This window comes from Pteropus vampyrus, unplaced genomic scaffold, assembly GCF_000151845.1.
Source record: "Pteropus vampyrus isolate Shadow unplaced genomic scaffold, Pvam_2.0 Scaffold470, whole genome shotgun sequence".
NCBI lineage: Eukaryota > Metazoa > Chordata > Mammalia > Chiroptera > Pteropodidae > Pteropus > Pteropus vampyrus.
In genome coordinates this window covers 620,582-638,075 of record NW_011889251.1, presented here as the reverse complement: position 1 = coordinate 638,075, position 17,494 = coordinate 620,582, and the positions used below count along the sequence as shown (strand labels likewise).

General features: G+C 52.0%; 1 protein-coding gene across 1 annotated transcript in view; it reads right to left on the bottom strand.

Annotated features, from left to right (window-relative positions):
- Positions 1–17,494, bottom strand: part of PSD2 (pleckstrin and Sec7 domain containing 2) — a 117,489-nt gene that overhangs the window by 77,883 nt on the left and 22,112 nt on the right. The gene's annotated exons all lie outside the window — the stretch shown is intronic.

Here is a 17,494-nt window from a genome sequence, read left to right as displayed (position 1 = left end):
TTGGTCTGACCCCGCCGGAGGGGGGGGGGGGGGGGGGGGGGGGGGGGGGAGCAGGGCGGGGGGAAGCGGGGTAAGACAGTGATGAGCTCATATCCAAATGCCTTGTTTCCCTCGGTCAGTGCTGGGGCCCCGGGGATCACGTGGATACAGGTGTGGCTATGTTCACAGGCCTGTGTACACACGTGTACCCGCAGGCCTTCGCCCCCTCCTGCCCGCGGGCAGGCGCGGTGACGGTGACCTCATTACCGCCTCCGCAAAGGCCCCTTGAAATCCCTGCCGCCGTCGCATTTGGCTGCTCTAAGTGATGGGAACGGCCTGCGCTTCCTGATCAATCGCTTAAAATTCAGGGTCGGCTCGCTTGCCGGAGAGGGCTGCCTGCCAGCCCCACGCACCGCGCTCTGCCGCCTCTCCCCACACCCCCTCCTTGCTTTGGGGTGGGGGGACTGCGATACTGCCGTATTGGAAAACATCCCCGCGCTGGCTGGGGGGCCCGGTGGGGCCAGCGCTGGAAGCCGTTCCACTCGAGCAGATGGCTGTGAAACTTTGGCGGCGAGATAAATTGGGTCTGACGGCGTGAGGCCGGCTTACAGATGGGCGGGATTCTCACGCCGGCCCCCACGTCCGGCTCGGCCGCGGGCAGGGCGGGCCCCCGCTCAGAGGCTCCTTTGGGCACTTGCCCGGCCAGCAAAAGCCTTTGGGAGGCCACTCATCCGCCAATAGCCTCTCTCTGCCGGAGGCGCCCTCTGTCGCACGCCTTCCGGCCCCAGATCTCCCCAGAGACGAGCCCTGAGGGAGGGGCAGCCCCCAGCCCCCTCCTGGTCACCTCCGCCAAGCTGGCATCTGGGCTTTCCCCCTCCTCTGCCATCCGCAGAGGCCTGAAGCGTGAAGGTTAACAGCTGGGGGGGGGGGAAGGCTGCGTCTCTCTCCCTCACCCCTCTCTGCTGCAGCCCCGCCCACCTGCCAGCCAGCCCTGGGGATGTCGTAAACAGGACTCTGAGGTGTGTGTGTGTGTTGGGGTGGGGGTGGGGGGTTGAGGGGAGGGAGAGCAGAGAGAGCCAGATAGACAAAGAGAGAAAAGCAAAAACGAGCAAGAAGCAGGAGAGACCTAAGCTGAGACCGAGGGACAGAGACAGCTAGAGACAGAGAAAGGCAGGGAAAGAAATGGAGACAGAGATGTAGAGATAGACACAGAGACACCCACACCGAGAGGAGGGAGGGACCTCAGAGGCAGAGGAGACACAGAGTGGGAGGAATGCGAAGGAAAGGACGAGGGGACGAGATACAGGCACAAGGTAGAGACGACGTCGAACTGCGTGGCAACCATGGGGAGGTGGGAAACAAACGGAGGCTGGGAAGCAGGGCGCAGCCGGGTCTACCTTCGCCCCCACCATGAGGGTCACGCACGGCCCAGTACACGGGAATGTCGCCGCCCCAGGCCGTGCCCTCAATCCCAACGCACTTCCTCGCCTCTGTTTCCCCGGGAGTGCCGGTGAAGGGGATGAGGTGGGGGTGGTGCGGGGGTCTGCAGGGCCATCACTCTGCCGCAGAACCCGCCCTGTCGAGCCGACTCTCTGGCGCATCAGTCCAGCGGGCAGATATCGATCCGGCCCAGCCAAGCTCGATACCCGCGGCCTGCAGTCCGCTCTGCAGCGGTCCGACAAAGAAGGGGAGGGGGCTCACTTCCTGAGCCGCCCCCGCGGGGATTCTGTGCCGGAATAAATCCCCGAGAGCCCGCGCCCGAGCGAGCGACGCACTCGCCCACGCCTGTCCCTAAACCGCCAGACTTGGCGGGCCAGGCAGCCTGCGGCAGGGGAATGGTCCGAGTGACCCCGGCCCCGCCTCCTGCCTGGCGCTAGAGGCCGGAGGAAAAAATCTTTGCTGAGTTGATGAAGTTGAAGTTTCGTAAAGGGCGTGAAAGAGATAGCCAATCAGCGAGCCCTCATTTACATGGGCTCTCTGATTGGCTCTCACCGTGCCTCTTTAGAATGTTTCTTTGAAACCTTAAGACGAAAAGTCCCAATGGTGAGAGTGAGGGGGAACCCTCCTCAGATCTCTCATATTCATGAAGGCCCCCCCACCCAGGCCAAACTCTGAAAGAAGATGGGAGCTTAGACATGGTCTCCCCAACCTTCACAATACAGATGACTAACGTGAGAGGTAGCGCTTGGCCTGAAGTAGGGGCTAGTATACACCATCCAGATGTGTGTATGGTCAGGGGTCATTTTGGACTGGAGTCTGGGAGGAGACAGGGGCTGGCCTGGCTTGGGGATGGGAAGTCTGCGGTTCACAGAGTCTCACCTGTGACAAGAACATGGTGGTGTTCACCAAGTTCTGCAAGCGTGCAAATGATGCAGCTTCGAAGGTAGGCCCAATTGGTTCCCCAGCTGGCTGCCAGGTCAGCATGACCATGAGTCCTAGACAGGCACACAAGAATACAAGGGAGCCCAGTGACAAGTTGATGCCTCAGGAGCCTAGAAGAATGGGTTTACTACATGCAGAGGGAGGCCAGGCCACCCCAGCAGCCTTGCACTGCCCCTAGTCCCCACTCTAGGGTTCAGCAGGAGTGAGTCACTCTTGGGGAGGGAGGAGAGGTCTGGACATTGGCAGCTATGAGTGAAGAACCAATTTCTGTGATGGGGGCTCCACCCTGTCCTCCCTCTCCGGCTCATGCTAGGAAAAGGGTCCTATGGGGTTGCCATTTTCAAATCTGGCCTACTTTCCGGCCTACACCCCTCCCCAGGGTGCAGTACAGATGACTCAGGCCTGGCAAGAGGAGAGGGAATCTAAGTGAGGATGGGGGGTGGTGCTGAGTCTGTGGCTGAAGCTGGAGAGAAAGCCCCTCCAATCATCTGTGTATGACGAATTGGGGAACAGGTGAGAGAATTCACTCTATGGGGCTCTAACCACACCCCAATTCTTTCTTAGTGACATAGCGTGGAGACCCAGCTCTGTCGCTCAACTCCAAATAGCCTTCATCCAGAACTTGAAACATATGTGAAGGAGAGGTGATGCCTGAGTCCTGTGTGCATACAGCTGCTCCTGTGACAAGTTATGTACATACCCCCGTGGGACCTTGAGCAGCAGCATCAAGTGCTGGGGCAAATACACCTTGTTTGCAGAAGACCTAGGGGCCCTATACCAGTGCCAAGATATCTGAGACTCTGCCACCTGCTGAACCCCAGAGCTGAGCCTACTGATATGCCAAACTTGCTGTGTGACTTTGGGTGCAATTCACACATCTCTGAGCCTCAAGCTTCACTCTAAGCACATGCTCTCCTGCACACACCATTCTCAGTGGAAGTAGCTGCAGAGAAACCCTAGAAGAAGGGGTAGAGTCCAGGAGGAGCCTGGGAGAGCCTTCTTAGCGGCCCAGCTGGTTCAGCCTGTGGTCCAGGAGTCGAGGTGGACAGGAACAAGATTGCCAAGTCCCACGGTTCTCACCACTTCTCAGAATCTCTCTTCCTGCCTCCTTGCCCCCCTCATAAATAGGCTGGGCTGGGGCTGGGGCTGGGGCAGCAGTGGGGAGCTGCGTGTACATGCATGCGTTTGTGTGTGTGTATGTATACACACATAGGGAGGGTGTGAGCCTCCCCCACCCCCACCCTCACTGCTGCCGCCATTGCACTCTGAGAAGCTGAGATAATCCCTCGCCATCTGTCTTGTGTTGCTAACCCACTCAGCCGGACAGCTGCCCAGGCCGCAGCTCTGTAGGCGAGCGGGTGCGGGGTACTAGGGGAGCTAGCCAACTCTGAGGACCTGGCAGCAGAACTCCCACCAAGTGCACCCTACCTGCCTCACTCTATAGAGGGAGAAAGCGAGGCCAGAATGGAGACAGGCAGGACTTGCTCCACTCCTGCTTCTGACCATGGGAGCAGTAGAGGAATGGAAAACACTCCCTGGGCTGGGGGCTGACCCTCCCAGAATTCAAGGGGATGGACAGAATAACCTGTTAACTTATGCTCCGGTGAGCCTTCTACATGTCTGTACACACATATCCCTCTAATGGGAGAGGTGCGGCAGGGACAAGTCAGGCCTTTTGGGCCCCGGGCAAGGGGAGGAAGAGGCATTTCCACTGCCTCTAGCAGGCCAGTGTCCAAGCCCCCAACTGGTCAACTTCCCAGACCCAAGAGAAGGCAAGCTCATAGGGTGTTTGCTGAGTAATGCTCAGTGTGCAGGCTCTGCACCCCAAGGTGTCACGACCATGATAATCCACACTGCTCTAATGAGGAAACTGAGGCTCAGAGAGGAAAATGACTTGCCCAGCTCACTTCAGTGAGTAGAAGAGCTGGGACTTGGACCCAGGCATCAGGCTCCAGCAACTCTCACTCTGTTCCCAGTTCTTTGTGTCCCCTTCAACAACCAGGTCTCTCACCCTGCCTCACCTCCGCTACCTGAAGCTCTCCTCTCATAGGGCTTTGAGGTTGTGCCAGCCATAGCCAGGCAATTACACTCCCAGCAGCATGGTCCCAGCATAGTCAGACAGGCTGTCAGGCCATGCCAAGAAGGCCTGAAGAAGAATGAGGCTGTAGGGCTGAGTATGGCACCCAACATGTCCCTCCCATCAATCATCTCTCACCCTCCTCACACAAACAGCATGCTTCTCTACACACATACGCTCTAAAATACAGACTGCACATGCTCATCTAGTCACACCAACAGGTACTCACACACACACTTGCAGATAAACACAAGCACAGTCACACGTATATTGCTGGTACACATACAAACTCACAGATACAAATGTAAACTTAGTCACCCACATCCTCACACAAACACACAGACCTCACCACTCACACCATAGTCTACCCCGCAACCTCCACACACTGCTGGCTCCCAGTTCCTAAATCCCATCCCACCCCCTGGCTACTCCATCTTTCCACACACCAAACAGTGACCCTACAAGCAGGACCAGTGTGTGGGTAGGTTTGGTTAGCAATACGAAGGGAGGGGTTGCCACAGAGGCCTGGAAGGCCAAGTAGACAGAGGTCTGCTCTGTCCTTCCTGTCTATGGGTGGGGGCCCTCCAGCAAGAGTGTCAGCGGACTCCCACCCTCTCCTCAACCCTCCTAAGACCTTGGGGGGCTGCCACCTGGCCACAGATCCAAGAGAACGGTCCCAACCTCCCACCACAGGGGCTCTCAGCTCTCCCAGCCTCAGGGGAGCAAACAGACTAGTAGGAGGCCATTGCCTCTCCTCTGAGGGTCTCAATGCACAAGGAAATAAGACACACCAGGAATAGTCTGGCAGTGGCCTGACCCTTGCAGGGTAGCAGACTCTAGGTCCTGTCTATGAACCAAATACTACCATACCCTCTTCACAGACCTCTGCCTCCTTCCCTGTACCCAACCCTAAGGGACTCTGGAAGTAGAGGTGAGCGAACCCCCTCCCTCCTCAGGCTGGAATCTGACTCCCAGATCACAGTATACTCTTGAACAGAGGGATCCTCTCTCTGAGCCTGGCTTCTCTCCCCTAAGAAGGGCCCAGGCTCCAGGTACACTCCTATCCTCACTCACACACAGTATATCACACTCACACATATGCTGTCACTCACACACTAATCTTCACACAAACTCACACACATTCATACATATGCTAACGCTCACATTCACACCATCACACACACTCACACTGTCACTCCCAGTCATATTCACACACTTTCACACTCATATAGCCACATTTCACACCCTCAGTTACACTCACACATTTACACACTGTCATGCACACTCACACTCGTGCTCTCATTCACTGTCACTCTCTCACACTCACAGCCCCACCTTAACAGGCTGAATTTCTGGGGTTCCAAGGTCAGCAGAGACCTGGCAGAGGCTCAGAGGCTGGGGCCAACAGCCTGGTGTGCAGGGGAAGAGGAGGGGCTGTCACAGAGGCAAAGAGGGTCCTGAATAATTTAGGGTGGTGGCTGCTGTGGTGGCAGGGGGCCTGTCAGCTACAAGGAAAGCTTGGTGGCTGGATTGTTCCGGGAAGATCACTCTCCCAGTGTTTTGAGGAGAATCAGCCCTGATTGGGGGCTCAGTGAATTCATAGAGGACTACTCACACAGGCTTTCAAAATTTAATCCTCACCAGAGGCCTGCACAGCACATACTGTAGCCCATTTTATAGATAAGAAAACTGAGGCTCAGAAGAGGAAGAGATTTTCTCAAGGTTGTAAAGCAGAGCTTTCCAGGCTCCTACCTACATCCCTCTCCCCTATATACACACACACACCCTGGAGAGAGGTCTTTTTGGCCACTCTGCCCAGATGTAGATAAGAGACCCCAGCCATCTGAGGATACTCTGGAGTGTGCTGCTGAGATCTACATCCAGGAAGCACCCTGGCTCAGGGTCTTCACACAGCAGATGCTCAGTTGCTGTCCACTGAAGGAGGGCATTGTGCAAGAGTGGCACACAGTGACCCAAGGCCATGCCTCTACCACTTACTCAAGTTGCTAGTTCTGAGCCTCGGTTTCCTCATCTGTAAGATGGGCGCTAAGCAGACCAACTTCATGGGATATTGGTAAGGACTGACTGGGAAAGCACAGGTAAAACAGTTAGCATAGGGTCTGGTCTGCAGAAAGGGATCCGCACTGAACCTAAGATTGAAATACAGATACCCTTGCTGCAAAGAGATAGCAACTATGAGGTGAGCTATGTATGCGCAGTTCCCTCTGCCTGGGGCATCTTCCCCATTCTCCTTTGCTGTCACCTCCTGTCTTCTTTTCAAGGCTGATTACATCTGCCACCTCCTCCAGGATGATAGCCGTGGTCTCCTGCCATACCCTGCACCAATGTATTGACCTCCCCATCACCCTCCCTTGCACCCAGGTGGCTGGTCTTGTATGCTAAGAGTTGGCCCAGCCTGTCCCAGCTCAGGGCCTGCACATAGTAGGTGTTCACATGCTGCCTGCTGAACTGACAGCCCTGCACCATGTCAGCACACAGCAACCAGCAGTTAGGGTACTTCTGCAGTTAAAATAAACTGCTGAGGTCATGGGTCTGTTCTCTCTGCAAAAATAAAAATATCCAACAGCTCGTGCCTGGTGAGACCCACAGCAAAAGAACAGACGTGACTGCTTCACCTCCCAGAGGCCAAGCATCAGGCTCCCAGCCAGGTCTCAATCAGAAGGGGCACCTGCCCAGGCCCAGGGGTGTCAACACTTAGAGGTAGTTGGCACGTGACTACTGTTCCCAGTGGGAAATGCGGGCACTCCATCCCCAGAGCTCTGAGCTCTGAGATGATGGTGCATCCTCCATATTTAATTCAAAATAAAAACCACAGTAAACCATAGGCCCAAAATTTATACGTCGGCTGAAATTAAAATAGCTTCTTGCTACGTTTTCTGGTTCCTATATTCGGGATCAGCTCATGGAAGCTGAATCAGGCAATTTGTCTGTCCCTCTTGTTGTGTTTCTGTTGTTGCCCTGCTTTCCTGGGATCTTAGCTACTGTTTGGTCTCCCCTCTGGAGCAGACCCCAGCCTGGTCTGGGGATCCCCTAACCCTGCACGCAGGAAGCAGAGCCCCCCACAAGCCTCCCAGCACCCCAGCCCCTCCCTCTCGCAGGGAACCTTGCGGCTGGGTCCGTGCCTGCGGCGAGTCTCACCCCAGTATTATTTTAGTCGCAGACAGACACGAGGCAGATGGTGACAACATCCCTTCCCCACTCCCCACTGACGAGCTGTTGCCGCCCTGAAGCCTCAGGGTTCTTCTCCCTCAGGAATATTTCAATCCTGACTCCGTGGCTAAATGCGGCTGCTCTTGTGAGACGCAGGCACATCTGCTCCTCCTCCTCCTCCCTACCTGCCACCCATTTCCCGGGGCTGAACAGAAAGCCCTGGGGAGGATCTGCCAACTTTCAGCTCTGTCCCATCCCCCCAGTTGCCCTACTGCACGCAGGTACTATGCCATGAGCATTGTACCACTGGGAGAGGGCAATTATTGTGCCCATTTTACAGATGAGGAAGCTGAGGCTCACAGTGAAGCAGGGGCCCATCCCACATCACACAGCCAGACAGGAGGTGTTCCCTTGGATCCCAGTGCACCTTGGAGACACAAGGTACACCCACCACTCCCTTCCCATACCTGACCACCTCCATGTGCAGCCTCTAGGGGACCACCCCAGACAACCCACCTTCCCTGCAGAGCAACTAGGAGCTATTTAGTTGCTATATCCACTCTCCTGCATCAGTCAATAGCCTGGGGTACCAGGCTAGCCAAGCTTGACTGCCCGCCCCCTCGCCCTGCTGGTCCTACCTCAATAGGCATGTAGGCTATAATTGTGAGTATCAAGGGCAGAGGGCGGGGTGCTTTGGCATGAGACAGGCTTGATTTCGAATCTCAGCTTGGCTGTGACTTTGGGATCTGTTTCTTCATCTATGAAACGCACAACAGCAGTATCCCCTCTCCTCCACTAATTTGGTAAGGTGACTGACTGTTACATCCCAGCACCTAAAGCAAGACCTGGAACAGAGCACATGCTCAATAAATATTTGAATGAATGACACGTGTAATGAACTTAACATAAGGCCTGGCTTGGTGGGGCTGGTCCTCCAAGTAGCCCCAGCCTCAACAAGGCCTGGGGCCAGCCCTGCCTCTGTGGTCTACTACAAGCTGAAGTTGGCCATAAGAGCCAAACTGAGCTGTGTCTCTGGCCCCTGTCCAACCTCCACCACACAAAGTACTCGGAGCCTTAGGAGGATAGGCCCAGGGCACTGGAGCTGCCACTACTAGGCTCAAGTGCCAGCAAGGTGTGGGAGGTGGGCTGAGGTTGTTTTGGTTCCCTTGGACCCTCTTTCCAACCACCCATCCTGACAGGCCAGGAGTGGTAAAGCTGGACAGGGGCTCTTTGAGGGCTTGTAGTACTCTCTGGGCAGGTGAGGACATGTCTTGTCCCAGTCAGACCTCCTGGCTATGGGCTTCCTATCCTGACTCAATCCCTGACCCCCTACACACACCTCAGAGGGCGTTTTCCTGGAGCTGGGCCAAGATATATACTGACAAACCATCATACAAAAACACATACCCACCATAATGACACTAACATCCTCAAAAGATCTACAAAACTATATATACAAATATACACCACCCAGCTTAAGGCACAAATACAAAAATACACATGACTCAAGGGGCACAGCAGGGTATATAAGCTCACAGACATCCACATTGCAGAGCACATCATGCTCCACAATCATAAACACACATGGCCCAAGATGTACCCACACAGTCACATAGCACAGCCATGAACACGTGTGTGGCACACACACAGGCCCAGATACCCAACCTGGAAGCACTGATGTCCACAGTAGGGTGGAGAGGCCTGTGTTGCACAGAAACTGAGGTCTGTCTCCCCATATACGACCTGGTCAGAAGCTGAGTCCCAGCAGCGTGGGAGGAGGGGACGAATACAGCAGGGACACAAGGCAATTGGAAGAGGAGAAGGGCAGGTAAGGCCTGGGGTGGAGCGAGAAGGCAGCTCCTTCTCAGGGTCAGCTCTGTAGTCCCCACTTTCACAGGACTTGGGCCCAGGCCCTCATCACATACTGACATGCTACCACTACCAGTCTCTCCCCTCGTGTACCTCTCTGCCCATTACCTTCACATTCATGTGTGGCACAAGAAACTGGGTGAGGCTAGTCACTGTCACCACAAAAGCCAATACAAAGGGAAAGAGAAGCCGTCTGTCAGTGCAGAAACCTGTGGAGACACTTTTCAGCAGGTGGCTCTGGACAGCAGACCACACTCTGCTACCCTGGTCATAAAAGGTGGTCATGTCATGGTCATGTCAAAATCACCCTAAGGACACAGCTCTGAGGTTAGCCGGGTTGGGAAGGCCTCCTGGTGAAGGGCCAGGGCCCTCTTCTCTGGCCCTCTGTCTCTGGGCACATCTCATCCATCACCTTCTTTGTCAACACTGCTCTGTGGCACCCATTGCCCTCGGGCTAGCACTCCAGGCCCTTAGTTATTTGGCCTTGTTCTGTGTTCTCTTCCCTTGGCCTTTACCAGTGCTTTTCCCTTCACCAAGAATGCACTCCCAGGCCCCACCCTCGCTTTTTCGCGTACTGCTCATCCATCAATTCAATGCCACCTCCCCTGAGAAGCCTTCCTAATCTCTTGCCAGGAAAAAAAATTCTCACTGTGGTACTGGAATAAGAAAGGAGGACTCAAGTGGAGTTTTTCCGGGCCTCAGTGTCCAAATCAGTGAAATATGTAAGACACTGGCCCATCACCACTAAGCACAGTATGAGGCAGAATAACCTAGCACAGGGGTTCTTGAAGCAGGGTCCACGCACCTCTGGGACTCTCCAAGTCTTTCTCAGGGGTAGGTGAGGTTAACATTATTTTACTAATAATATTAAGACATTATTTGATGTTTTTACTGTGTTGAGATTTGCATTTTGGTACAAAAGCAGTACTGGGTGAAATTGTTGGTGCCTTAGCACAAATCGAAGCAGTGACACCAAACTCTACTAGGAGTCTTTGTGTTTGTCACTGTCAAGAGCTTCCATTTAAAAAAAAAAAAAAAAAGCATGTGTCACTTAAGAATGTCCTTGTTGAAGTGAAACAGCAAAATTAGTAATTTTACTAAATCTTGCATACACATTAATTTAACATTGTATATGATGATATGGGAAATTCTCATAAAGCACTTCTGTAACATATCAAAGTATGATTTTTGCCTCAAAGAAAAGCACTTGTGCAGTTGTTTGAGTTATGAGCTGAACTAGCTGGTTTTTTAATGTGACACCATTTTTACTTGACCAGAAAGACTGACAGACTTTAGATTTGGCTATCTGGCAGAGATACACTCAAAAATAATCAAGTAAGCCTGTCACATCAAGGAAAACAACTAGTATTTATTCCCAATGATATAATTCTGGATTTTTTTTAATGTGAAAATCTGAATTTTAGAATACTTGTATAGGTCAAAATAAGCTTGACAGCTTCTTGGTACATTTCTAATAAAATTGGTAATATCAGATATGATTATATAATGAAACGTGTTAACATTTGAGAGATCTGTATAACTCAGTGAACTAATGTTTTCTAAATGACCAGTACTTGACATTATAAAAATCATGCATGGATTAAAAAAAAAAAATCATGCATGGGCAAAAGATCCATTCAAAGTGGGAGCTAGACAAATAGAATTTAATGTAACAGAATATGAAAAGTTCATTGGTAGGGTTTCAGATTCTACTTGGTAACTGAACTTTAAGAAACTACCACGTGTCAAGTTTTGGTGTAGTATCAAATTATCTGAAAAAGCTATGAAAATACTCTTCACTTTTCCCACCAGAAAGCTGTGTGGGGCCAGATTTTCTTTATATACTTCAACAATAAAAAATAAAGCCAAATATATCACAACAGATTGAAGCCAAAGCAGATCTCAGAATGCAACCCCAAGGGGGCTGTTTGCTCTATTCAGCCAGATACTAATAAGATTTGTAAAAATGTCAAAACAATGCCACTCTTCCTGCTAATTTTGTTTTGTTCCAGAAAACAAAGTTATTTTTCATAAAAATATAGTATCTATGTTCACATGTAATGGAATTATTAGCTATTTTTAAATGAATGAATATATATTTTTAATTTTCTCAGTTTTAATTTCTAATATAGTAAATCTCGATAGCTATAACCCACACAAACAAAACTCTTTGGGGTCCTCAATAATTATAAAGCCCATAACAGAGTCCTGAGAACAAAGGTTGACAACTGCTGGTCCAGTGCTTCCACAGCGGGAAAGACTAGGTGTAGACATGAAGAAATATCTGCATTAGCAGAGCTAGGCAGTGACCAAAAGGAGCTACCAGAGCTGGTTCGTTTGAGGAGGTCCTGGCCCCCAGGCCTTGAAATCTGGGCTGGGATTGCGGGGAGGGACTTGGAGTGAGGTGGGGCCACGTGACTTCAGGGTGGGGGTCTGGCAGAAGCTTATGGGAGTCCCCAACTTCTCTCTGCTGCTCGTGTAGGGGTGGTATGTAGGGGGAGGCCCCAAACACACGACAGGCCTCCCCGCACGCAGGGCTGAAACCCAGCCCAGGAGCTCTGGCCCTTCCCAGACGGCCTCCATCCTCCCCCCACCACCTACGAAAAGGATTTGGGCCTTAAAATTATCGTCACCACTGTGTAGCAGACAATACAGAGGGGACATTATGCGCCAAGAGAGAGGCCTCGTTGTTGGCGCTGCACAGAGAGACAGCAGTGCTCTGTTCTGAGCAGGCTGGGGGCTGCTCATGTGCTCCAGCCCAGATCCTCACACCCCGAAGCACATCCTCACCCCAATGCAGACTCACACTGGGGGAACCCTCAGGCACATGCTGTGGCACACAGGAGCCTTCAAAGGCACAGGCTCCCACCCTCCCACCACCTCTCCGGGTCCACACCACCAGCCCCCCACATCCCCACATACTCCTGGCACAGGCATCCCCACCTGGGGAGCTCTGGTGAGGGTACAGGAGATACAAGACAGCCACACTGGGGACCCTGAGGATGCAGTGCCTGCCCCGCCCTGCACCGCCTGGCCTGGATCACAGGGCACTGAAACCAGCAGCCGCCTAGGCTGGGCCAGACGTGCCTAGACCCACAGAGGGACACAAAGGCTGCCTTGTTGCTTTGCCAAACCCTCCCAGCTCTGGAGTGGGAGGGAGCGACCAGGGCAACTGGCCCCTACCCCCAGTTCCTGGGTTGGCCCTGGAGCAAGACTGGACTTTAACCTCTTAGGCCACCAACCCTACCGAGGCAAGAGGGCAAGGCGAGGACAATCCAAACTGCCTGATAAAAACCCGACCAAAGAGGCTCCCAGGCCCACAGCTTAAACTCCGCCAAAGGTTTATTTGCTTCTCTGAGTTGAATCTCTCCCTCCCAACATTTGCACAGGTTGTTCCATCTGTCTAGAGTTCCCTCCCCTCTCCTTGTCTGGGGACATTTTCATTTTCCTTTAGGACATTGTTCGGAGGGCACCTCGGCCAAAAATCACTCCTGACCCCTAGGCTGCCCCACCAAACAGAGAACTCCAGACGCCCACAGAAGAATGTCCAGCATCACCCAGCCCGGCGCCCAGATCACAGGCAATGGCAGGCCTGGCAGAGAAATAGGCAAGTAAGTGGGCACGGCCAGACGCATGGACTCAGTCGCATCTCTGGCCCCAAGACCATGCTGTGGCAGTGGAGGAGGAGGGGTAGAGTTACCAGCCCCAATCATAGACCAGGGTAGCTACCAGTCACAGTGACACAGAAAGGAGTTCCTCGGAGAAGCCTACTTTGTCATAACCAGGGCTTTGTTCTCTTTGCCTAAGACATTCTTGACCATCCATCTGCTTGCCAAGTTCTACCTATCCAAGTAGTAGCTGTTTTTATTTTTTATTTAACACGTATAGAATACTTACTGTGTAGTGGGCACTGTTCTAAGGGATATTTACATGTATTAACTCATTAAATCCTCTCAACAACCCTTTGAAGTAGGTATTATTATTATTCCCACTCTAAAGATGAGGAAAGTAAAGCACAGCGAGTTTAAAATACTCTTCCAAGGTCACACAGCTTGTAAGTCGTAAAGCTGTAACCACTCGTGCACTGCTTAATGATGGAAATAGGTTCTGAGAAATGCATCCTTGGGCAGTTTTGTCACTGGCAAACATAACACACTTACACAAACCTAGATGGTACAGCCTACTACTGTAATTGTACGTGCTGTACTTCTGTAAGACTGGCAGCACAGTAGGTTTGTTGACACCCGTATCACCACAAACACATAAGGTGTTGCATTATGACGTTACAATGGCAACATCATTAGGCGATAGAAAATTTTCAACTCCATTATAATTTTATGGGACCACCACCGTATATACAAAATGTCATTATGCGGCACATGACTGACCCTGGAACCCAGCAAGCCACTTCCAGGCAGGCTTCCCTGGCCTCTCAGACCAGATGAAGGGTCTTTGCTATGAGCATCCCCAATCTCAGACCTGAGATGTAATCAGCTGTCCACTAGTTTGGCATCCCTATCTTGATAGTGAGCCCCTTGAGGGCTCCCACAGGGATATATTTTTAGGGGACCCAGGAGCACAGTCCCTAGCACAAACCTGAGCCACAGGGATTCTCAAGAAACAGTGTTGGCCAAATAACCTTACACACAATGAGGATGGCTAGACTTCCAATACCCAAGTGGGTAGGAGGCAGGGGCTGTCCAGAAAGGCCCAAGGAGCTCTCACCCCACCCCTCCAGAGGCCACGCATCATCTGCTTTATCACTCACTGCAAGGCCTCTGCTGTCCCTGGGCACATGAGGCCATGGAAAACTGAGGTGGGAAGGAGGGGCTACCAGACCCCACAGAGACACCTGGAGGCCCAGCTGCTTCCAGGTCTCCATGTCTCTCCAGGCAAAGGTCTCTTAGAATCTTCAGGCACCATGAACCAAAAAGAGCCTTCTTAGGGTTTACTGCCCCATCCCTCTCTTCTTAAATCCAATTTTCCAAACTATTGGACAGCTTCTCTAGCTCCTGTTGAATGTTTTTCCAAACCAATGCTCCAACCCCAACTGGTGGAACACCTGAACACCCAGGAGACCAGACAGACTGCAGGGACTTCACACTTAAGGGTTACACTTTGGAAAGACAGAGCTTCTTCCTTTGAGAGGCTCCATTTCCATCAGTTGCCATCCAGAAAGGAAACACAACCAAGTCCCAGCCCCTTGTCGGCTGTCTCTGTACTTCTAAAGTAGGAGGCACCTCCTCCTGCAGAGAAATAGCCCCAAAATGGGGTCCACTGGAACTTCGGTCTGTCTTTCCAACTCTGAAGTTGGGTGGGAAAGGCTGCAGGTCTTCAGGGACAGAAGCCCCACTGGCCTTGTGAGGACAGCCCTCTCCTTGCTGACCTCAGAGGAGATTTCTCTACTTGGCCCTTCAGACCACCACCTTTCTGCTAATGCTGTTCAGACCTGGTCTCTCCTGTGGAGGCCACTGAAGATGACACCTCCCTCTATAAAAGGAGCTGGGGTCTTCCCCTTCCCCCACTACACCCCCAGTCACTAAAAAGCAGAGTTTACAGAAAATTTGCTTCAAAACCAAGGGAGGGTAGGAGTGGGGGGTGGCTAGACAGAGAGAGCTCCCAAATTTCTACTCAGAAAGGACTTCAGGCAGCAGCAGTCTGTTTGGAAGGTAGCTGGGGACTTTTGCTTAAAGCTGCATGTGCAGCTGCTGTTTGTACTTAAATAATAGGTTACAAATCAATAAAAACAGCAAAGTTTTCCAAAAGTGCTTTACACAGAGCGAAGAAAATGCCAGTTGCACATATCAAAAAATTAATTATGATGATAATGATGATGGAGCTTTTGTGGGCACCCGTTATGCCCCCCTCTTTCACAAGGCTGGGCGTAAAGGCTGACTGGACTGACTGAGGCCATATCCCACGGAAATGTAACCTCACCTGAGTCAACTGAAGGAATATGCTCCAAGCCACGAAGCCCTGGGCTGGGCCTGTGAGGTAATGAGATGTGTGTGTGATGAACCCCTGGATCTGCCCTCTCTAAATGGACATCGACTGTGTGCCAGACACTTCGGACATCCTTTGTCATCTTTCACGCCCACTCTACAAAAGAGCATTGAATTACTGTATTTCCCCATCCATTTTACAGATGAAGAACTGAGGCTGGGAGAGGCTATGTAACAACAGTTGCTATTTATTCAGTGCTAACTAGACTCTATGCTAAGTGTTTCTAATTCATCATCTATTTGCTCCCCACTATAGGCCCACTTTACAAATGAAGAAACTGAGACTTATGAAGGTTGCTGCCCTCCCAAGATCACAGAGCCAATATGTGACAAAAACGAGATTTGAATCTAAATTCTATTCTGTCACACTCCAATCCCTGGGCACAGAAAATATGTGTGACAAGGGCCCAGAGCCCAAACAGAACTGTGGGGCGTGAGAGATAAGGGCAATCCCTTGTTTGGGGGATTAAGCACATGACTTCATGGAAGAGGAAGAAGCTGAACAAAGCCATGAAGAATGGTTAGGGTTTTGACACACAGAGATGGGGAGGCAGGAGACTCCAGATGGAGGGAAGAGCACATGAGAAGGTTCTAAGGTGGGGACCTGTGCGGCATGTTTGAAGGGCAGCAAAGGGACCGTCGGGTCAGCCTGTGGAGCACAGGATAATGGGAAAGTGGGTCAAGAGCAGGTAAGAGTAAGGATGTGGCTACAGGGGAGGCTGTGAGTTTGATTCCTGTCTTCACCGCTGATCAGCCGTAGGACCTTGGAAAAGTCTATTCCCCTCTCCAAGCCTCAGTTTCCTTATCTTTAAAATGGAAATAATAATAGTTTCTGCCTAACAGAGTTGTTCTGAGGATTCACACAGAACTATGCCCAGGCTAAGGTAATTATTCAAGAATTGAGGACTGTCACTGTTACCAGGCCATGGAGAGCCACAGAGGACTCCTGACAGAGAGGGGCTCAAGTAAAGAAGGGCTGGGAAAGGACTGACCCAGCTGCTGATGCCTCACTGCAAAGGAGCTCAGGGGCTCTAGAAGAATGAAAGCAGATTCTTGGGTCAAAGCCAGCTGCTCGAAACTCCAGGGTCAGCATGCCTGTCTCCCACAGAGAAGTTTTCTCTGACCATCTTACTCGGTTTTAATTATCACCTAGCTGTCTTCTCTGTATAGTATTTTCTTATTTATCTATTACCAGTCTGTCTGTCTTACCCAACCAGAATGTATGCTCTATGAAAGCAGGACTTCGCCTTGTGCATCACTGTGTCCCCACCATAGAACGGTGCCTGGTACAAAGCATGTGCTCAATAAATACTTAGAGAAAAGGAAAAGAAAGGAAGGGAGGGGAGAAAGAATTAATTAAGAACAAAAATCTGGGTTCTTGTCTCCAAGACTAGGAGGCTCCTTTGAAACTTCCGTCACCCCCTCTGTAGAACGGACAAGGCCTCTAGCCCAGGGACCACTATGGCCACACTGGAGGATCCCACCCACTCCCTGCAGTGCTGTCACAGGCCTGCCTCTAGAGCTGCCCTTCTCTTTCCCACACCTCATCTCAGAGAGACAGAAATTAATTTCACTTTGGCATAAACTGATTTTGATGAGCCCAGTCCCTGGCGATTCATCACAGACCTCTCGGGGACCACTGCAGGGAAAGGCGGGCAGCGGCATGACTTATGGGCCTTGCAGCCCCAGACGCCCAGCTGCTTCTGATGGCTCCGGACACCTTCAGCCCCCCTAAATCAGCTGCGACAGAGCAACCTGGAGAGCTGCCCAGCCCGTCCTCTGGCTCGGCTGGTGCCCCTGGCAGGCGCCTCCCAGGTCAGGGGGCACAGGCTGTGCGGAAGCAGGTGACTTCATCCAGGCTGACTCACCCCCAGCCAGCCACTGGGGATGGATTGTGAGAGGAATGTGGTGACGGCCCTCTCCAGCTTGGAGCTTTGGGGAGGGGGAGTCCTCATCCTCTCTCTACTTCCCCAAATCAGACTGTGCTCCCACACTACCCCATACATCACCCCAG